Source organism: Rhipicephalus microplus, chromosome 2 (genome assembly GCF_043290135.1).
Source record: "Rhipicephalus microplus isolate Deutch F79 chromosome 2, USDA_Rmic, whole genome shotgun sequence".
Taxonomy (NCBI): domain Eukaryota; kingdom Metazoa; phylum Arthropoda; class Arachnida; order Ixodida; family Ixodidae; genus Rhipicephalus; species Rhipicephalus microplus.
The window spans coordinates 123,003,777-123,026,497 of NC_134701.1; positions in this window are offsets into that span (position 1 = coordinate 123,003,777).

Genomic DNA, 22,721 nt, shown 5'->3' on the forward strand with positions numbered 1-22,721 from the left:
TATCGATACCATAAATATCTTATACAACAAAGAAATATTACTACAGGCGCACTTAGCAAAGCATACTCAAAGTCTAAGAACTAGTGTAGGCACGTATATAGAAAACTGGTTCGATACTACGACTTAATTGTATTATAAAGAAATGTACCTCAAAAGCCTTTGGAGAGTCTAACAATTTTTAAATTTTTTGGAGAACAGTGAGATGACTGAAACGAACCTATAATTAGTAAAATAAATTAATTTAAATTTAGGCACGGTTATAATTAGGCATTGTTGTAAAGGTATGTATGCAAGACTGAGGTTAAGCAGATCAATGGAATATGTGATCAGCTTCATTTTGAGACCATTTATATAGACATCCTGATTTTTTTAAATGCTTCTGTTAATTCATTTTCGTTTGTTGGACCAATAAACATCGATTCCTTGAGCGGCACTTGTATGAAGCTGAAGGCGCTTTTTTTTATTTATGAAAGCTTTCGGTATTCATTGGATCGGTCCGCTAGCTATATTCGCATTGAATAACAATATCATCAATTGCAAGTTCTAAACTACTACATAATGGCTTTATCTGGGAATATGATGGTTCTGTTCACATTGCCAATACAATCGAGATAAGGCTACAGGTTGTTTGCCAAACATACATTTGTTTAGCCCGACTGTGCGTTTTCTTTTGGTGTTCGCAACTGATTTGTGGTTTGATGCGAGAGCCGTGGCGTAGCCAGGGTGTAGCACACCAGGCCCGTGCTGCCACCCCTCCCCCCCTCGAAATGAGATGACAGCATTGGTCACGTGCAGATGCATGTTGTCCGCCACCGCCACCGATGTCCGTAACCACATCGCGCGAAATTAGAAAAAAAACACCTTGCACTAAGGACACAGTAGGGCTTGAACCTGGGTCCACTGGGTGCCAACCCAATATTCTACCGCTTAGTTAAGGAGGTGCTCTTAACTTGTCAATCTTGCCTTAGGCAGGCATGACCTAGCACCAATGGCACAGTGGGGCTCGAACCCAGGTCCGCTTGGTGCCAGCCCAGTACGCACAACATACTTCATCACAAGTCAGGCAAACACACACAAGCGTCAAGAATGGGAAGCCACTCCGGAACGGGGTCAAAAGTCTCAACAACACTGTGCACTTGAGCAGCTGCTTCTCGGAAGACGGATCTCGTCGACCATTGTGGCTCGGCGTGTCTATCAATCATACGACTTTTCTATAGGGAATAAAGTCCCAACAACATAAACAGGTCATAAGGAGTATTATCAGTCAGACCCTTTTTGAATGGGAGGAACCTAATACCATGACCTGTGATTGGAAGTTCTTTTCTTATTGTTTCCTTTAGAATGTCCCAACAATAAAAAAGCGTCAGGACAATGAATAAAACAATGCTCTGTAGTCTCAGGTTTGTTGCAGTGTAAACGATTCACTGTCCAGGGTACGTATATTGATTTTTCATTAAGCCAGGAAAGAAATCACGTTAATACGACTTATAAAGCGTTTTACAACAGTAAAAGAACAACCAGTCGTGGCACAATGCAATTAGCGTAATGAGTGGGCCGTCCAATGCTCCAAGCCATTACAAAAGCTTGTTCTTGTTTCCCTATTAACTGCGGCGCATACCCATTTCAGCCATAACTCCTCATCGTCGTCAGCCACTACATGGACAATTGGCACAAAATTTATAGCAAGTGTATAGCGGATACCACGCTTCTCAGAAGAATTCGAAAAATAGCATAGCTAATGCCGGCCTACTACCCAAAAGTTTATTATTAATGCCCTAGTGGGTACCAAGCAAGGGTGCTTGCAGTAGTTAACCAAATGAGTGTTTTGAAAAGGCTCTGAAAGGCCGCTATTCTAGCTTTCACTGTGACTGTGCTGCGCCTACCATGCAGGCCTGGCTTTTTTTTCTTTTTCGCCGTGGCATATACAGAGTGCAAAATGATCATTTCCCTAACCGTCCCCACTTCAGGTCAAAGAGGTGCTTTCTGTTACGAAGCGCGCCTCCGACGACGTTACGAAGGGCGCCACAAAATCTCACCGCTGCAACCACTGTTACGAAAGACGGCGATGCCAACATGGTCCCGAAGGCGCCACTGCTTCGAACTCGGCCGGGAAGGTCACCAGCCGTTTGGTAGCGTAGGTTTCTCAGCTCGCGACTGCTTCTGCGCAGAGCTGATAGACGAGTGGACGAGACGACGGTGAGTTAAACAAGGTTTATGTTGTTATGCCAGCGAGTCCTCGTCAAACGTCCGTGCCTCTGAAAAAGGCAATCTGGGTCAAGGCCAGCCCGCAGTCCGCCTGGCGCGATCAACTCGACGGCGTGGACACGCGCGGCGCCCCTCTGGCCCACGTGCATTGAGTCAGCTGCGCACGTGACAGCGAGCCGGCGTCCTCGTGTCTGGTGGTCTGACGCATGGCGCGGCAACGCCATTGGAGGAATCTGCCCTGACGACCAGCGGCGCTACTGATTGGACATTTTGGTTGGACCCGGTGTAAATAAAAGAAGCCCTGCGGCGCGTCGCGATCGGCAGTCCTACGAGAGAGGAGTCCCCATGTCGGAGAGCCGACATGTGTGTGAGTCAGCGGTCTTAGGCGAAAGGCTGACCTATGTGTTAGAGAGGAGAGCTCGGCTCTTCGAGTCTCTGTCGGCCCCAGTGCCGAAATTGTAACGCCTCTGTATATATGCTGTACATAAACCTTGTTTAACTCACCGTCGTCTCGTCCGCTCGTCTTATCAGCTCTGCGCAGAAGCAGTCGCGAGCTGATAAACATACGCTACCAAACGGCTGGTGACCTTCCCGGCGGAGTTGGAAGCAGTGGCGCCATCGGGACCGTGTTGGCGTCGCCGTCTTTCGCAACAGTGGTGGCTTCGGTGGGATCGGTCCGTCGTTCGCAACAGTGGTGGCAGCGGTGGGATCGGAGGTCCGCTTCGCAACAGTGGTTGGCAGCTGCGGGATCGGCCGGCGTCAGCGACATCGATGCGGTGAGTGCCTGATGTTTTCCCCTCAGTTCACCAGACTACTCTAGCTCAGGTTGTAGTAGTTTAGAGAAGGGCTGTGTGAAGCATTAGAGTGAGCTTTGATCGTTTCAAGCAAAGTCGAAGTGCTTTGAAACCAAAGTTAATGCGGAGGGGGTAAACACGGGAGAGTGAAAAATTGCTTGTGCGTCTTGCTAGTTGACTTATAGTGGGTACGGCAAGTAAATTGTTAACAGGGGCAAACAGCAAGAGGCTAGTGTGAACGATGGAGAACCTTAAAGTGAAGGAACTCATCGAAATTTGTGAGGAACTCGGCATTACTTTGGGCCGCGCGAAACGAAAGCAAGCGATCCTAGAGATCATGAAGGACGAGGGAGTGTCGGCTGAGGAAGTCGATGAGGCCTGGGTGGATATTAAAGCACGCCGTGAGGAGGCTGAAAGGCGAGAAGTAGAACGTCGCGAGCGCGAGGAGGCCGAGAGACAAGAGCGCCTAGAGTTGAAACGACTAGAATTGGCAATCCTACAGTGTTCGCAGGCGCCTAGCGTAGCTTCTCCGACGATTCAGGTCAGCGGTTTTAGAATTCGGGACCAACTGCCACCGTTCGTAGTAGGCGAGGACATGGCGAAGTATCTCGTCAAGTTTGAACACGTCTGTGAGCGAAACGCTTTGGAGCGGCCTCTTTGGGCGCGGAACCTGCTAGCTCTTCTTCCCGGCGAAGTGTCCGACGCGATAACTTGCTTGTCTAGGGAAGCGTTTGAGAGCTATGACGAGGTTAAGGAAGTGCTCTTGAGACGTTATAAGTTATCACCCGAGGCTTTCAGGCAAAGGTTCCGGTATGCTGAAAAGGGGAATGAGTCACACGTTGACTTCGCGTTTCGTCTTAAAGCCGATTTGATTGAATGGCTCAAGGGCGAAGGTGTTTATGACGACCGCGATAAAGTGGTGGAATGCGTTGCATTGGAGCAATTCTACCGCTGCATCGAGGATAATGTCAGACTTTGGCTGCAGGACAGACTTGTGGAAGTACAGCTAAACAAGGCAGCAGAGTTAGCTGAGGAGTATTATACTCGCCCAAAGTTGCACAGCAGGGCAGTGCGCGTTGAAAAGGATGAGAGAAAAGAGGGCTTTTCAAGGAAACCTGATCAACGCAAACCCGTTCCGCACCGTAATTTCAAAAAGGACCCGTCTCTTACGAAGGACAGTGTAGGGAAGGGCAAACAGAAGCGGAGAAATCGAGTGAGGTTTCTACCACACAGGCATTAGAACCGGAAAACAAACGGAAGCCGCTAATCTGCTACAACTGTAAAAAGGAAGGGCACATCGCGAGAAACTGTCAGGAAAAGTTTGCCTTCGCAACGATCCGAGAATCAGAAAAAAACATTCGGTTGTTGGAGCCGTATCTCCAAGAAATTAGGGTCAATGAGAAAACGTGCCGAGCACTTAGAGACTCAGCGGCAACCATGGACGTTGTCCATCCTTCATTGGTGTCTCCGGATGACTTCACAGGAGAATGCGCGTGGATCAGGCAAGTCGCCGAGGAGCAGAGTGTTCGCTTACCAATCGCCACGGTTGTCATTGAAGGCCCGTTCGGTAAGCTTCGCACCGAAGCGGCTGTGTCTGCCGCGCTGAACGATCGTTTTCCTTATCTTTTCTCCAACAACTCGGAGCAGCTCCTCAAAGAGCAGGGCAAATCGTTCTTCCCCAACTTTGCGTGCGTGGCCCTCACGCGATCGCAAGCGCGAAAGCTTTCGCGGAGGCTGGACCTGGTTCCATGCGGTGAACTCTCAAGTGACCTTGTCGGCGGGTCGACGGAACCCCAGAAAGGAAAGTTTCCGCATGAGTCATGTGAGCAGTCACGCGAGCGGCCCGTCGCCGACACGACCGGCGCGGTTTCCGGAGAAAGGGGAGACGACATGGCGCCATTGAGTCAGAGCGAGAGGGCTGCAACGCTCTCGCCTGTAGCGGAAAGTTGGAGCGAGCTGCCGAGAGTTGATCGAGAGACGCTCATTCGAGAGCAGAGTGAGGATCTCTCGATTGAAGCGCTAGTGGAAAGCCAAATTGAAGCGCTAGTGGAAAGCCAGAAAAACGCGGCAAAAGTGCTGTCGAAGGAGCACTACGAGAAATCGGGGAAGAAGCGCGCTTTTGAAGTTGATAATCAGGTAATGCTGCTGCAGCCGTCCAAAAGGAACAAGCTTGAGGTTGATTGGGAAGGGCCCGCCACAGTATTATCGAAGCCTTGCGATTCAAATTATGAAGTGAAATTAGGAAGGCGGCCGGACAGAATTTACAACTTGATGAAACCATACGTTCAACATCAAGCGGTCGTAAATCTGTTGTTGAATGCTTCAGAGGAAGAGGAAGCAGAAAATTTGAGTTCTAGTGAGGTAATCGAAGGGGGATCGAAAGTAATCCGGGAGCAGATAAACCCAGGGCCTAGCTTAAGTGAAGGAGGACCTGAGAAAGAGGACCTGAGAAAGATTGTTTCCGAGTTTGGGTATGTGTTGTCGGACCGTCCCGGAGACACGACGGTGATCGAACCCGATATCGAGCTAAGCGGTGAGGAGTCAATCAGTAGCAAGCCGTATCGTTGTTCCCCTGTGCAACGTCGCAAGTGTGAGCCGCTCTTGGTGCCGCATAGGTATCGTCGCCTAAAAGTGGCCGGTTACTGAGGTGGAGCATGTTGCTCCACAGCGCAACTTTGACGTTCGCTATATATAAAAAAAGGGAAAGCAAAACGCTAATGCAGGTGCATTGAGCAGTGCGTTCTAGCTAGTACCTTCTCAACCTTTCGGTTTCTCGCTGGCGATTCGGGGCAAAATTTTGACCTCATCACGACCTGGGCTGAGCGCTCTCGTTTAGAGTGATCTCAAGGGGCCAACTTTGTGGTATTCTAATTCGTTACGTTGTTGTACGTGGAAAAAAATTTTGAGTTGTCATTTTAAGAGTCTTTTGTCCCACATGTGCCTCTTGATGTAGAGGGAACAAAATTCCGATAAACACGTAGATAGGTATATGTTGTATTATACTTTGTCTGGTGTTCTGTCGGGTGACCGAAGGCACTTGCGTGTGTCGGGTGTTGTCTGTTGTCGATCCGTTCTTGGCAAGTTGCAGAACCATCGACAAATGCTGAAACCGAAGATGGTCAGAAGAGACGAGTGAAGCTGGTCGACAAGTTGTGGCGACAAGCCAGTGGAGCTGGGATCCGTCGTCAAAAATGGGACGTGTTCCCGGAACAGTCTGGAGCTGTATTCTCCCCATGGCCCTGGAGGCGAACCTGGAGGGACCTGGCGAACGAGCGCACCTGACATCCGAGCCCCGTGGAAGCAGCTCGTCTTTCCGGTGCATTGTCTGGCGGCGGGGGTGCTGTTATGCCAGCGAGTCCTCGTCAAACGTCCGTGCCTCTGAAAAAGGCAATCTGGGTCAAGGCCAGCCCGCAGTCCGCCTGGCGCGATCAACTCGACGGCGTGGACACGCGCGGCGCCCCTCTGGCCCACGTGCATTGAGTCAGCTGCGCACGTGACAGCGAGCCGGCGTCCTCGTGTCTGGTGGTCTGACGCATGGCGCGGCAACGCCATTGGAGGAATCTGCCCTGACGACCAGTGGCGCTTCTGATTGGACATTTTGGTTGGACCCGGTGTAAATAAAAGAAGCCCTGCGGCGCGTCGCGATCGGCAGTCCTACGAGAGAGGAGTCCCCATGTCGGAGAGCCGACATGTGTGTGAGTCAGCGGTCTTAGGCGAAAGGCTGACCTATGTGTTAGAGAGGAGAGCTCGGCTCTTCGAGTCTCTGTCGGCCCCAGTGCCGAAATTGTAACGCCTCTGTATATATGCTGTACATAAACCTTGTTTAACTCACCGTCGTCTCGTCCGCTCGTCTTATCAGCTCTGCGCAGAAGCAGTCGCGAGCTGATAAACATACGCTACCAAACGGCTGGTGACCTTCCCGGCGGAGTTGGAAGCAGTGGCGCCATCGGGACCGTGTTGGCGTCGCCGTCTTTCGCAACAGTGGTGGCTTCGGTGGGATCGGTCCGTCGTTCGCAACAATGTACAGCATATATATAGAGGCGTTACAAATTCGGCACTGGGGCCGACAGCTTAGAGACCCGAAGAGCCGAGCTCTCCTGTCTAACACATAGGTCTACTCTCGCGACGCACCGCAGGGCTTTTTTTTATATGCACCGGGAGGATTCTTTGAGTAACCAAATGTCCAACCAGAAGCGCCACTGGCTGTGAGGTCAGAATCCTCCAATGGGGCCGCCGCTGGGCCACGTCATTCTCATCGAATCTGGAGCCGCTGCGCTGCAGGTGGCTGCACCCAAGGACGAGTGACGTCGCCACGCATTGCGTCAGACTCGACAGACAGGAAGGTGCCGGCTCGCTGACTGAGGTGACTCACTGTGCGTGCCCGGCAGAAAGGCACCGTCGCGTGATGACGCCGCTGAGTTGTTCATCGCGTCAGGCGGGCTCGCGTGCTGGCCTTGACACAGATTGTTTTTTTCAGAGGCATGGACGTTCGGTGTGGACTCGCAGGCATAACATTTCCCCCTTCACCCCCCCCCCCAAAAAAAATTTCTGCCTACACCCATGCTCTGTGTCTTGCTTTTCGCCGACGCCTTCGGCAGTAGTGTGTGGCAGAAACGGCATGCATTTACGGAGGTAATGCTTTTTTTTTCATATTTCGTTCGCGTCTGATTGAATGTCTTTCTCATTGTTTTAACACAAATGTCAGAATCTGGCATTCAATTAGCAGACATTTCACCCTCAGGCGCTCACCGCACGGCCTTTGCATCCAGGCGAGGACGACTGAACCATTAGTCCCAGCGCTTCACCGAAACCTTCAGAACATAGTACACTAGCCGCGAATAACTTCCGGCAACGAACAAAATGCAGCCGGATTTGTGTTCTCACGCGTTCGCGCTATATTTGGGCGCAGTAATAACCAAATGGAAACATTTCGCACTTCAATTTTTGCAACTACTGCACCAAAATACAGCGCAGCTAAACGTGACATCGTATGGGGGGGGGTGCAAATTAAGCACACCGCGGAACACACCGTATAATGGTTTCCACCGTGTCACGAAAGAGTTGGCACAAGGCTGCCGTGTGCCCATTCTCACTGCCTTATCATTATATTCAGGCTAACGTATTTATGGCCAAAGCCCATGTGCAAACGAGCACCGTACACTATCATTTTATTTTTGGAGAGTGCTTGAGTATTTTTCCACTGTGAAGAAGCGTCAGAAGCAGTTTTATCGAAGAAAGCTAGTTCATTTCAAAAGACAACAGGCGGTGGGGCGGAGCAGGAACTGACTAATTGGAAATCCTCAAAAAAGACAACAAGACATTTCCCAAATTTAGTTAAGTATGGCCTTGGTATTGTCGCTTCTCCACTTTGGGGGATGCCGTAACTGTCGGAAAACTTTCACGTTACTTTGGCAGGGAAGGCATTAGCATTTACGGGCAGGGTGTGTCACTATGTGTGTGCCGCCAAGTGAACACCCAGCGCAGCTAGGAGAGTGCAATGGCGCGAGCGCGCACCGTATTATATACCAGCGCGCAGCAGTGGTGGAAAGGTAAATGGGAGAGAAGAAACAAAGCGCACGCAGCACACTGCCATCTCCTCTACCCCAGAGAGTTTCTTAATATACACTAGAGGGTTTCGATTGATTGATATGTGGGGTTTAACGTCCCAAAACCACTATATGATTATGAGAGACGCCGTAGTGGAGGGCTCCGGAAATTTAGACCACCTGGGGTTCTTTAACGTGCACCCAAATCTGAGCACACGGGCCTACAACATTTCCGCCTCCATCGGAAATGCAGCCGCCGCAGCCGGGATTTGAACCCGCACCCTGCGGGTCAGCAGCCGAGTGCCTTAGCCACTAGACCACCGTGGCGGGGCAATATACACTAGAGGGAACTCTGGCGCTAGTGTATATTGCCCCGCCACGCGCTTCAGTGAGCATAGGAATGATGGGTAGTACACACATTTGTCTAAAGTTCGTACTTCTGGCCTGCTTTTGGCTTCGTGTGTGTTTGTGTGGCTTGGAACTATTTTCTCACAAAACAAAAAACAGCAAATGTTCAGCAATTGAGCTTCACCACCCTATTTTTCGAATTACCTCGAATTACCTTTTCAAATTGTGTCACGAAGTTCAAAAGGGTCGAACCTTTCTTTCAAAACAAAATCGAAACACAGCAATTAACGAAGCCGCAAGTACGATTCACCGCCCGCAAGTACGAAGACTAGGAAAATGTGTGTACTACCCATCATTCCCATGGTCGCTGAACAATCGCAGCGCCAGAGGGCTTTCTAGTTAATTTTGGGAAACTCTATGCTCTACCCCACCTCCTTCCACCTCGTGCTCGCGCGAGGAGAGGGCCCTCCCACATCTCCACGCTCAGGTGAGGAAAGGGGGAAAGTTGGCACATGCGCATTAAGGGGGGTCACGCTGCACACCGGATTGACATTCGCCATAAGCTGCTTCGCATTTAAAATACGGCGCGCATCAGAGCGCCAAGACGAAAGCGGCCAGATAAAAGTAGAAGCCTTTGGTTCTCAAAAAAAAAAAGCTTCGCATTTGAAATTTGCCATTTTATAAGCTGCACCCAAATAAACAACAGCGGGATGGTTTGCTGCCCAGCTTAAACTTTCGCCTCCTGTCTGATCTTTTCATGGAAAGCACTTCTGCTGGTATGGCTCACATGGTACATGAATTGGATTGAGCGCCCTACCTGGGGTCGAGAATTTCCAGTGGAAAGAGTGTTGCTGCACAAATAATTCCTATTCTCATAATAGTCGCTCATTTCCGCCTCTGCTAGTGCAAGTGTGACCACTAAAGTGTTTGAGTGCTACTCGTATTCTATTATAAAGTTATTAGCGACAAAAAAGAGCGCTTACATGGAAACGCTCCGTGAGCTCTCACAATATGAGCCACATTTTTTCTATTACATTTTTATTCGCGCTATAGCTACAATGCGTGCGGGGAATTGAGCTCATATTGTCACGGGGTCGTGACGTGGCCGAAGACAGGAGACTTCGTGTCGTGATTTAACTGTTTATTTGGGCGAACCTGTGCCCGGTAAACGGAAAGTCCAATTACAGGAGCAGTCTCGCACAGATAGCAGTCTCGGACTGAAAGCGGCGAACGGAGCGTCGGCCTTCGATCAACAACTACTGACAAGCGGCGAAGCGCGTCGGCATTTATACTCTTGCCGTCGAATGTTCTTAGCGTTATCGCTGACGGTGGTGTAGGTTCCAGAACAATCTGTACCGTTCGCACAGTCGGCGTGATCTTATCGAAATGATCTACTACAGTCTGGAACCTTCTAGAAAACTGCAGGCGCGGTTTGCGCTGAGAATCGTGTGGTCTTTTGTGACGATAACAAAAACTTGGGAAATGGAACGTGGCATTGCCCCCCTCTGAAAAAAAGGCATCGTCCCGATGCTTTAACTAAAGATGAAGGTACAATAATAATGCAAGTACAATGAATAAATTACAATACAACAATAATACAAAAACACTGTTTCAGTTTGTTAACGTGCATGAAACGGCTTGAGGCGCGCGACATGGACGACTTCAGGTCGCGATCGGCGTCGTTGAGAGTTCGTGATGCCGTCGGGGACAACCTCGTAATCAAGTGGGCCGAGACGTCGAACCACCCTGTACAGTCCGAAGTACCGTCGGAGAAGCTTTTCACTTAGTCCACGTCGGCGTATCGGCGTCCACACCCAAACACGTTCACCGGGCTGGTATTCCACGAAGCGTCGTCGAAGGTTGTAACGGTGGCTGTCGGTCGTCTGTTGATTCTTGATACGGAGACGCGCAAGTTGTCGGGCTTCTTCGGCGCGTTGAAGGTACTCGCTCACACCGAGGTTTTCTTCGTCGGTGACGTTGGGTAACATGGCATCGAGCGTCGTTGCCGGGCTCCTTCCGTAGACCAATTTGTATGGAGATATCTGCGTTGTCTCCTGCACCGCCGTGTTGTATGCGAAGGTCACATACGGAAGAATGGCGTCCCACGTCTTGTGTTCGACATCGACGTACATTGACAGCATGTCGGCGATCGTCTTGTTAAGCCGCTCGGTGAGGCCGTTGGTCTGTGGGTGGTACGCTGTCGTCCGGCGGTGGTTTGTTTGGCTGTATGCCAAGATCGCTTGAGTTAAGTCGGCAGTGAATACCGTTCCTCTGTCGGTGATAAGGACCTCCGGGGCGCCGTGACGTAGGACGATATTTTCGACGAACTTAGCTACCTCGGATGCACTGCCTTTTGGCAAGGCTTTTGTCTCGGCGTAGCGGGTGAGGTAGTCGGTAGCTACCACGATCCACTTGTTTCCGAAAGCCGACGTCGGGAACGGCCCCAGTAGGTCAATACCAATCTGCTGGAAAGGTCGGCAAGGTGGATCAATTGGCTGCAGAAGTCCCGCTGGCCTTGTCGCCGGTGTCTTGCGTCGCTGACAGTCCCGGCATGTTCTCACATAACGAGTGACGTCGGTGGTAAGACGTGGCCTTTCTTGTATCCTCGCGAGCGTGCGAGAAACACCAAGGTGCCCTGCCGTCGGATCGTCGTGCAGGGCCTGCAGGAGTTCTGGTCGCAGAGCTGAAGGCACCACAAGGAGGTACTTAGCTCGAAGCGGTGAAAAGTTTTTCTTTTGTAGAAGACCGTTTCGTAGAAAGAACGACGCATGTGCGCGCTTGAATACATTCGGGACTTCGGCGGTCCTGCCTTCGAGGTATTCTATTAGGGCCTTAAGTTCCGGGTCGGCCCTCTGTCGTTCAGCGAAGTCGTCGGTAGTTATCGTTCCTAAGAAGTAGTCGTCATCCGGGTCGTCGGGTAGCGGTTGGTCGACAGGCGCACGAGAGAGACAGTCGGCGTCGGAGTGTTTTTTGCCGGACTTGTAAATGACAGTAATGTCATATTCTTGAAGTCTCAGGCTCCATCGTGCGAGGCGACCTGAAGGGTCCTTCAAGGTGGCTAGACAACGCAATGCGTGGTGGTCGCTCACAACTTTGAAGGGTCTGCCGTAGAGGTAGGAACGAAATTTCGACGTAGCCCAGATGATGGCGAGGCACTCCTTTTCTGTTGTGGAATAATTTGCTTCTGCTTTGGATAGCGATCGGCTGGCGTAACTAATAACCCTTTCAAGTCCGTCAGCCCTCTGCACAAGAACGGCGCCAAGACCTACGCTGCTTGCGTCAGTATGTATTTCTGTCTCGGCGAATTCGTCGAAATGGGCAAGTAACGGAGGCGTCTGGAGGCGATGTTTAAGCTCCTGGAAAGCGTGTTCCTGCGGCGTTTCCCACTTGAACTCCATGTCGGCCTTGATAAGGTTAGTGAGAGGATCGGCGATGCGGGCGAAGTTTTTCACGAACCGCCTATAATAGGCGCACAGGCCCAGAAATCGGCGCACGGCCTTCTTGTCAGTGGGCGGCGGGAAGTCGGCGATGGCGGCTGTTTTCCGTGGATCGGGACGAACTCCAGACTTCCTGATAACGTGCCCCAGAAACAAGAGCTCCTCATACGCAAATCTGCACTTTTCTGGCTTCAGTGTGAGTCCGGACGTCTTGATGGCTTGAAGTACAGCTTCAAGGCGCCGAAGATGCTCGTCGAAACTCGAAGAAAACACGACGACGTCGTCCAAGTACACATGGCAAGTCTGCCACTTCAATCCTGCCAGTACTGTATCCATAACGCGTTGAAAAGTTGCAGGCGCTGAGCAAAGGCCGAAGGGCATCACCTTAAACTCGAAGAGGCCGTCCGGTGTTATAAACGCCGTCTTCTCTCGGTCTCTTTCGTCGACTTCGATTTGCCAATAGCCAGTCTTGAGGTCCATTGACGAGAAGTACTTGGCGTTATGGAGCCGATCAAGTGCGTCGTCTATTCGTGGGAGAGGATACACGTCCTTTCTTGCGATTTTGTTCAGGCGGCGATAATCGACGCAGAAACGTAGGGTCCCATCTTTTTTCTTCACTAACACCACGGGGGATGCCCATGGACTCTTGGACGGCTGGATAATGTCATCCCGCAGCATTTCATGAACTTGTCTCTTCATGGCCTCACGTTCTCGCGTCGAAACCCTGTACGGACTCTGACGGAGTGGTCTGGCATTTTCTTCGGTTATGATGCGATGTTTCGTGATTGGGGTCTGCCGAATTTTCGATGACGACGAAAAGCAATCTTCGTATTGCAGGAGCAGGGCCTTGAGCTGTTCTTGCTTATCGTTCGGAAGTCTGGGATTGACGTCGAAAGCTATGGGAGGGGCTTGGTTCCTCTGAGCAGGTTCCGCAGAATCGGCGAGGGCGAAAGCACTGGTGGCTTCGACAATTTCTTCGATGTATGCGACCGCTGTTCCTTTGTTCACATGTTTGTACTCATTGCTGAAATTCGTGAGCATAACCGTTGCTTTGCCTCCCCGCAGCTCTGCAATTCCTCTTGCGACGCAAATATTTCGGGCGACCAACAGATGCTGACTGCCTTCAACGACGCCTTCCAAGTCAGGTGTTTTAGGAGCGCCGACTGAAATAATGACTCTTGAGCGAGGCGGAATGGTGACTTGTTCTTCCAGCACATTCAAGGCATGGTGTTCTGACGGCGTGGGTGGCGGTAGTGCTTCTTCGGTGGATAGCGTTATCGACTTTGTTTTTAGGTTGATGACAGCACCATGGAGGCATAAGAAGTCCATGCCAAGGATGACATCTCTCGAGCAACGCTGTAGGACTACGAAGTCTGTAGGATAAAAACGGCCGTTAATGGTGACTCTCGCTGTGCAGATTCCTGCAGGCGTTACGAGATGGCCTCCGGCTGTGCGGATTTCAGGGCCTTTCCAAGCTGTCCTAACTTTCCTTAACTTTGCGGCGAACGACCCACTGATGACAGAATAGTCGGCTCCAGTATCGACGAGAGCGGTCACACTGTGGCCGTCGATAAGAACGTCGAGGTCGCTAGTTCGCCGTCTCGCATTACAGTTAGGGCGTGGCGTCGGGTCACGGCTGCGTCGGCTTGTTCCGCTGCTTCCATGTTGCGTCGTCAGGCCACCTTCGGTAAGTGAGCTTTCGTCGTCAGGGCTTTGCCTGGTTGGCGTTGTGTTCGGAAAGCTCCGTCGCGGCATCGTCGTCGTCGTAGGATCTTCGGTAGTTCGTCGCACAGCAACCGCACCTCCACCGGTTGCTACCTTAGTTTCCTGGATACGGGCTAGGCGACCGGCCCCGCGTTGGGCCAGAGTACTGCCGGTGGTGCGGTGACGTGCGGCGGCTGGGCGACGGCGAACGCGAAGGGCTTCGTGGTGTCCACCGAGTTCCTGTCAGGTAGTCGGCGATGTCACGTGGTCGTTCTCCTGGCTGTGGACGCGGTGCATTGACGGCGAAGCCACGCAGTCCCATCTGTCGGTACTGGCAACGGCGGTATGTATGTCCGGCCTCGCCGCAGTGGTAGCAGAGCGGGCGATGGTCAGGGGTGCGCCAGACGTCAGTCTTACTCGGTGCACTGCGCTGGACCGCTGGCGAATGGTACGACGTCGGTGGGGGTGGTGGCGGCGGTGGCGTCTGTCGACGGAAGTGCGATGGGGCGGCGTTTTGGCGTGGACGGGGAGGAGCGTTGTGGCGCAGTGCAGCGGCGTAGTTCATAGCTTCCGGCTCGGGCAGCGGTGCGTGGGAAATTTGAAGCGATTGCCGGACTTCTTCTCGCACAATGTCCACAATCGAATCCACTTGAGGCTGTGCCGAAGGCAACAGTTTGCGCAGCTCTTCCCGCACGATCGCTCGGATCGTTTCACGCAGGTCGTCGGAGTCACTGGATTGAGCAGGAGCGCATTCTGGAGTCAGGCGACGATTATACTGTCTGGTGCGCATGTCCAGGGTTTTTTCGATGGTGGTCGCCTCGAATACAAATTCTTGGACGGTGTTCGGTGGATTCCTCATTAGTCCCGCGAAGAGCTCCTTTTGACTCCTCGCATGAGGAAACGAACTTTCTTTTCCTCAGGCATGTCTGGGTCAGCGTGACGGAATAGGCGGGTCATCTCCTCTGTGAAAATTCCAACCTTTTCATTTGGTAGCTGAACCCGGGTCTCGAGTAGAGCAGCGGCCCTCTCTTTGCGAGCGACGCTCGCGAACGTTTGAAGAAATGCGCCGCAGAAGACATCCCACGTTCGGAGCGTGGACTCCCGATTCTCTAGCCAGGTCCTTGCGGTGTCTTCCAGGTAGAAGTACACACGACGGAGCTTTTCTTCGTTGTCCCAGTGGTTGAGGGCGGCCACGCGGTCGTATGTTTCTAGCCAGGTTTCCGGGTCTTCAAACGATGAGCCATGGAACGTTGGTGGTTCCATGGGTTGATGAATGACGATCGCGGGCTGGGACGCTCCGGTTGTCATTGTCGCTGCAGTCGAGGTCATGGTCTTGGTCTTCCGCGCCTTGTCTTGTAGAAGGCCGTACTCCGGTGGGAGACCTTGCTGTCGGCGGCTTGTTCGCTGCTCTTGGTTGGCGTCGGTGTCTTCTCCGCGACGGGGGCTGGGTTCACGGCTTGACGGGGGTGTCCGTTACATGAACGAAGCAGCACCTCCACCAGATGTCACGGGGTCGTGACGTGGCCGAAGACAGGAGACTTCGTGTTCGGTTTTAACTGTTTATTTGGGCGAACCTGTGCCCGGTAAACGGAAAGTCCAATTACAGGAGCAGTCTCGCACAGATAGCAGTCTCGGACTGAAAGCGGCGAACGGAGCGTCGGCCTTCGATCAACAACTACTGACAAGCGGCGAAGCGCGTCGGCATTTATACTCTTGCCGTCGAATGTTCTTAGCGTTATCGCTGGCGGTGGTGTAGGTTCCAGAACAATCTGTACCGTTCGCACAGTCGGCGTGATCTTATCGAAATGATCTACTACAGTCTGGAACCTTCTAGAAAACTGCAGGCGCGGTTTGCGCTGAGAATCGTGTGGTGTTTTGGGACGATAACAAAAACTTGGGAAATGGAACGTGGCAATATTCTGAGAGCCAGCTGTTACTAACGCGTGAGTTTGTTATGCCGCGTAATCATAAGTGACGGGTTTCCCTACTGAAATGTTGACTTAGTTACAGCAGGGCACGTGTATACGAAGTGTGCGCTTTAGATCGAATAATAGTATATTAATGACTACTCTAAAGGAATCATTAGGCCTTGCCTTTCAATAAAGCTGCTTTGAAAGTGAGAGACAACAAGTTTTAAAAATTATAAATACGTAAGCACTGCTTCATACTCTTAAATGCTGACACCGAGAAGTGCACCACATATGAAAAGATTTAGCTGAGACGACAATTCATTTGCCATTAGATTTCAAAACGGGATGTACACAGGTTTTGGCAGATTTCGCTGTGCAAGTATATGACTTCAATACTTTCCGGCTTTAATTTTGCACTTGCAATATGGGTTTCAATATAAACGCGCACTTGCACGACTTTAAAGGAAACGTCTACATAACTTCCCGCCGCCATCGCCTCCATCACAGATGTAAATAACTTCAAGGTCATCACCCACCAAGAAGTGCTTTGAATGTATTGTTGCGCGTTTTAGTTGTGAAACCCCACTCCTATCTGTAATGCCCTCGGGCCCTGAAAGTAAATAAATGAAATGAAATGAAATGAACTGTAGTACCCGTGTTGGCACACCAATACGCATAACAGAAAGGATACGCAGATTTAATGGAAAAAATTATGGCTGCAATTTCGAATGTGACAAGTAAAAATGACTGAGTTCAAGCAAAAAAGCGGCAGAAAACTTGCATAGCCATCGAAAAGTGCCTGCTTAGAACTTTTTTCGCCGGAGTAACTAGTTTTGTCCTCTACATATTCTCCAACAATTTTCTTCAGGTTCAAAATGACTTATCGCCATGTCAACCATGGCCGTTGAAGACCACGCTGAAAAATACACTTTCAAAATTGTGGAACTAATCTATGAGGATGCGGGTCTGTCGTTCCGTGTATTGTGACTTTCTTAAGTTTATCAGCTACACGTACTGCATGGTCTGGACAACTAATCTTCGACCCTGCGTTTTGCAGGAGGCGTTTCTTGGCTGGATTGCGTGACTCGACGTCCCGGCGTGTAGCGGACACCTTCTCGTGATGACCGGGTCTTCCACGGAACTCCGGAACCGGCTGCCGCTCCGCTGACTTCGTCAAGCTCTTGTCAATCGGGGGCATTCACCGCCGGTTTCGGAATAATGGGAAGTGCACGTTGATTTTCCTCTGCTTTGGGTCGAGATGCCAGTGATCCCCGATGCAGCGGGGATGATGGCTGGGATGTTGATTCAGTGGGCTATGCCCGTGGCTTGGTTTCAGTCTTAGGTGGAAGCGGTGGTGGTCTTTGACGCAGCATTGGCGCAATGACTGGGCCTTGGTATAATAGGAAACGCACGAACATTCGCCGAGGTCCTTTGCCGAGACTATGTTGCCGATGGTCGATGCGGCTGGGGCTTCTCCAGAGTAACGCACGAAGATTTCGTCGCCTCTGAAACCATCTGCTTCTTCGGTAGACTTGGATGGGATTATATTGCATTTATCGTACGGCTTCGTACGTGAAATTGTGATATTTGTAGCTATTGATAGACGCTGGAAATCAAGTTTTTGCCTAGCGTTTCCGGCATCGGTAGACTGTCACTCACAATGATCAGCTTCATGTTGCATCCAGAAACGGGCAAGAAGTTTACGCAGATCGGTTTCCACGTTGGACGCAGACATGTTGTCAGGGCCTCTACTGGTCGATTTGAAGCTGAAATACTGCTTCGACTTCCGTTTCCTCCTCCTCTTGTGCTTTGGAACAACGACGGCTGGCATAACCTGAACGTGGTCAGACACCGATGAACTAAGTGAAGCTCCTGGACCACTGGTTCTTTCAATACGCTTCCGATCGTACACGCAGCAAAAGTACCACGAGCATAGAGAGCAGCTTGTTCTTGTTCACCTATTGCTTGTGGCTCAGCTCTGATGATGACAATGATGCCCAACTATAGCTCATACCCACTCTCAAGGAGATTGACCAAGAATTGTTGATAATAACTTTTAGGCCTCTCAAGTAATAAATAATGCTAACAGAAGGAATATAGGGCGTACTTAAAGACTGAAAGAGTGCCATGATTACTTTTTGCCCTTCCGACCAGACAGAGTAGTCTATATCTTGAATAAAAAATACAGCAATATGAAACACGTTTAAAATTTATGTTTTGAATTTGCTCAATAATGCTATAATGACAATTATAGAAATAAGAATTTCGAGGCACATTCGTTCTGATTCATGAAGAAACTGCAAACGGCATCAAAGGCGTTCATGTGGCTGCAGCTCAGAACTGAAGCACCAAAGGTAAGTATACCTAAAATTGTGAGGAACAGCCCCAAATTAGCGAATCGGACAACAAGTAGTTATTTTCATAGTAATCTGTAACTGCGATATGACAAAAAAATCACAGAATATACACGGAGTGAATGGTGATAAGTGGGGCAAAGCGCTGGATGGTTTCATTGCTAAACCATGAACCATTTCCAAATATAGCCCACTACATCGTCACACGTTTGACAAACACTGCATATATTTAGACAAGAGAGAGAGATAAAGATGCAAGGAAAGGCAGGGAGATATTTAGACAAGAAATCCTATTATTCGTAAGTGGTAGCTATACGTCGCTTCCATTCTCCCTTCATTATAACGGCTTTATGGTCGGTGAAGTGGTGGGTCAGTGATGGAGCGTAGTGGGATGTTTGCAAGGACGATGTTGTGGGCAGTTTGCAAAGGTGGAACTAAAGGCGGTCACATATAAACAAGGAATGGACACAGTAGGACAATCTGTGATTCTTCAACGCACACCTGGATACACGGCCATTGGCTACTTCTCAGCCGTATTTGCCTTATGGTCGATGAAATGGTGGATAGGGGATGGGGCGTAGTAGGATGTTTGCAAGGACGAAGTAGTGGGCAGTTGGCAAAGGTGGAACTATTGGTGGTCACGTACATACATACAAGGTATGGACAGACCCATGCCTTTATATATGAGCTTCGCCCTTAAAAGCAATGTTCTATTGACCTTATTTCTGAACAAAAGCTACATAGGGGAGATATCACCAGACCAGCCCTGTGTGAATAATAAATTTAACGGGGGCACATGACATCGTAATCTAGTTAGCATGACTTCCAGTTGTCTAGTAAGACACCACTCGGTTTCCCATTGAAATTATAAATGTCTAAATATTGTCCACGGTGTTATTGATCGCGTCTGCACAGAGTGAACATTTTCTATACCTTGAAGCAGTTTTACTGGCCACTACCGAAAGGACAGAAGGTATTGACCCATCCAATGCCGCTCGAGCTAATGAGTCCGTCGTTTCATTTAACTCTAGTCCACAATGGGCGGGCACCTATGATAATTTTAAGACATTCAGCTGTGGAGAAACAAGCGTAAGAAACATCTTTAAGGCATTTGATTTAGATGAAGCTGTAAGTGACGTACACAAGGACAGAGAGCCTGTCATTATTATATGGGTGGTCAAAGTTAGTTTACGTAGTGCTAGAATAACTGCCAGGAGCTCAGTTTCTAAAATAGGTGTGAAGTCTCGTAGTCTTAAAGGAGACGACCAGCCCAAGTGAAGGCAAATAAATACCTACTCCTGCATTTTCATCTATTGCTGAAGCATCAGTGGCTCACATTATTTCTTTACACGTGTGCAAGATAATCTTGCCACCTGCTATTTATGACTCTGTATCATTGAAACCCAAGAATCTCTGGGTACAGACAGGCCGCCATTGAAACTTGAACTTGGCTACCTTCAATGCTAGAACGCTTTTTAGTGAGACTAATTTAGCTGTACTATTGGATGAATTAGAGGGTGGGAAATAGAATGTAATATGGTAAGTTAGGAGGACACGTGAGTATTATAGAGTGCTGAAGAATTGATACGTCCAATGCTACCGTCGGTTAGTTGACAGAAAAGAACTAGGGGTGGGGCTTCTCATACACAAGAATATTGCTGGCAACATAGAGGAGTACTATACCATCAGTGAGATGGTGGCAAGTATCATAATTAAGTTTAACAAGATGTACAAGATAAAGGTGGTACAGGCCTATACGCGCCTACATCGAGTCATGATGATCATTTGGTAGAACGCTTCTGTGAAGACGTAGAGTCAGCCACTAATAAAGTAAAGACACAGTATAATATTCTGATGGGTGACTTTAATGCCAAAGTAGGCAAGAAGCAGGCCGGAGACTATGCAGTGGGGGAATACGGCATGGGCACTAGATATGCCAAAGGGTAGTTATTAGTAAAGTTCGCAGAACATAATAATTTACGGATCTTGAATACCTTCTTCAGAAAATGGGCTAACCGTAAGTTGACGCGGCGAAGTCCTAATGGCGAAACTAAAAATGAAATAGACTTCATTCTCTGTGTGCACCCAGGCATCACACAGGATGCAGAAGTAGTTGGCAAATTCAGCTGCAGTGACCATAGAATGGTAAGGGCTCGTATTCACCTAGATTTTAAAAAGCAAAGACAAAAAGTTATACGCAAGAAGCCAATTGATCAACTGGTGTTGAGATGGAATGTACAGGATATCAGAGTTTCGCTTCAGAATAGATTCGAGGCAATAAACGAGATAACTAACGTTAGCGTAGACACAATGAACGATAATCTTACTAGTATCATCAAAGAGTGTGCAATGGAAGTTCGAGGTACAGTCACTAAACAGGTCACAAGTAAAGACTATCTCACGAGACGAAAAATCTTATTAAGAGACGACAAATGATGAAAGCCACAAATTCAAATGACAAAATAGAGCTGAGTGAAGCTTTCGAAGTTAATCAATAAGCGTAAGATAGCCAAAATCAGAATGTATAGCACGGAAAGAATTGAGCCGACTGTAAAAAGTGGCAGAAGCCTTCATCTGCGAAGAAAGACTTGTGCATAGGCAAAAATTGGATGTATGCATTTAGAAACAAGAAAGGCAATAAGAAAGGCAATGTCATAACCAATATGGATATGATAGTCGAGTTTGTGGAGGAGTTTTACAGAGAGCTGTACAGAAGCCAAAACAACCAAGATGATATCATGAGAAACAGTAATAGTCCAGAGGAATTTGGCATCCCACCAGCAACGACAGGGGAAGTAAGGAAAGCTTTAAAGGGAATGCAAAGAGGCAAAGCAGCTGGTGAGGATACGATAATAATGAACCTCCTGAAAGATGGGGGAGAAATTGTGTTAGAAAATTGGCCACGTCATATACGAAGTGTCTCTTGACGGGAAGGGTACCAGAATCTTGGAAAAACGCCATCATCATCTTAATCCATACGAAAAGAGACATTAAATACTCTGCAAACTATTGACAAAAAGAATAGCTGATAGAATTCAGGCGATATTAGAGTTTAATCAACTTAAAGACCAAGCAGAATTTTTACAGGCTACTCCGCAACAGACCATATTCATACTATCAGTCGGGGAATAGAAAAATGCGCGTAATACAATGAACCCCTATACATAGCCTTCATACATTACGAGAAGGCGTTTGACTCTGTCGAGACACCAGTAATTCAAGCACTGCGAATTCAGGGCATCGATGAACCCTACATAACATACTGGAAGAAATCTACCGTGGATTCACAGCCACTATAGTTTTCCATAAAGAAAGCCACAGAATCTCAATAAAGAAGGGTTTTGGGCAGGGAGACACAATCTCACCTATGCCATTCACCACATGTTTATGGAGCTTTTCAGGACCCTAGACTGAGAAGAGTTAGGGATAAGAGTTAATGGAGAGTTTTTTGGTAACCTGCGATTCGCTTATGAGTAATGACATTGCCTTGATGAGCAACTCAGGAGACGCATCACAGCTCATGATTACTGAACTGGACACGGAAAGCAGAAAAGTAGGTCTGAAAATTGATGTGCAGAAAACTAAAGTACTGCGCAACAGTCGCGGAAGAAAACATCACTTAGTGATAGGTGGAGAGACGCTGGAAGTTGTAAAGGAGTATGTCTACTTAGGACAGATAGTGACCGCAGAGCCGAACCATGAGAGTGAAATAACTAGAAGAATAAGGATGGGGTGGATCACATTCGGCAAGCATTCTCAAATCATGAATGCTAATCTGCCACTAACCCTTAAGAGTAATGCATATAGCAGCTGTATCTTGCCGGTACTTATCTACGGAGCGGAGACATGGGGACTTACTAGAGAGGGTTGAGCTTAAATTGCGGACGACGCAAGAAGCGATGGAAAGAAAAATGGTAGGTGTAACCTTCAGGGACAAGAAGAGAGCAGAGTGGGTCAGGGAACCAACCCGGGGTTAAAGGCATCACAGTTGAAATCAAGAAGAAATAGACATGACCCGGGCCCGTAGCACTTAGGAAGGATAACCACTGGTCATTAAGGGTACCTTACTCGATTCCCAGAGAAGGCAAACGCACGAAGGGGAGACAGAAAGTTCGGTGGGCTGATGAGATTAAAAAGTTTGCGCGTATAACGCGGCAGCGGAAAGCACAAGAGCGGGTCATGGGAGAGGCCTTAGCCCTGAAGTGGGTGTAGTCAGGCTGCTGCTGCTGATGATGATGATTGAAATTCAGTCTTATAGGAAAAAATCTCATCATATTCTATGATAGGATACTGATTTGGTACATTTGCTTCTTGACCTCCGCACATGGCAGACACCCAGGTTTCGCTAGAGTTTGAGCCGAGTTTTGTTTTTGTTTTGTCTTTTCTTCAAAAACAATGGCACGTACGCACTCTAGCTTGTTCG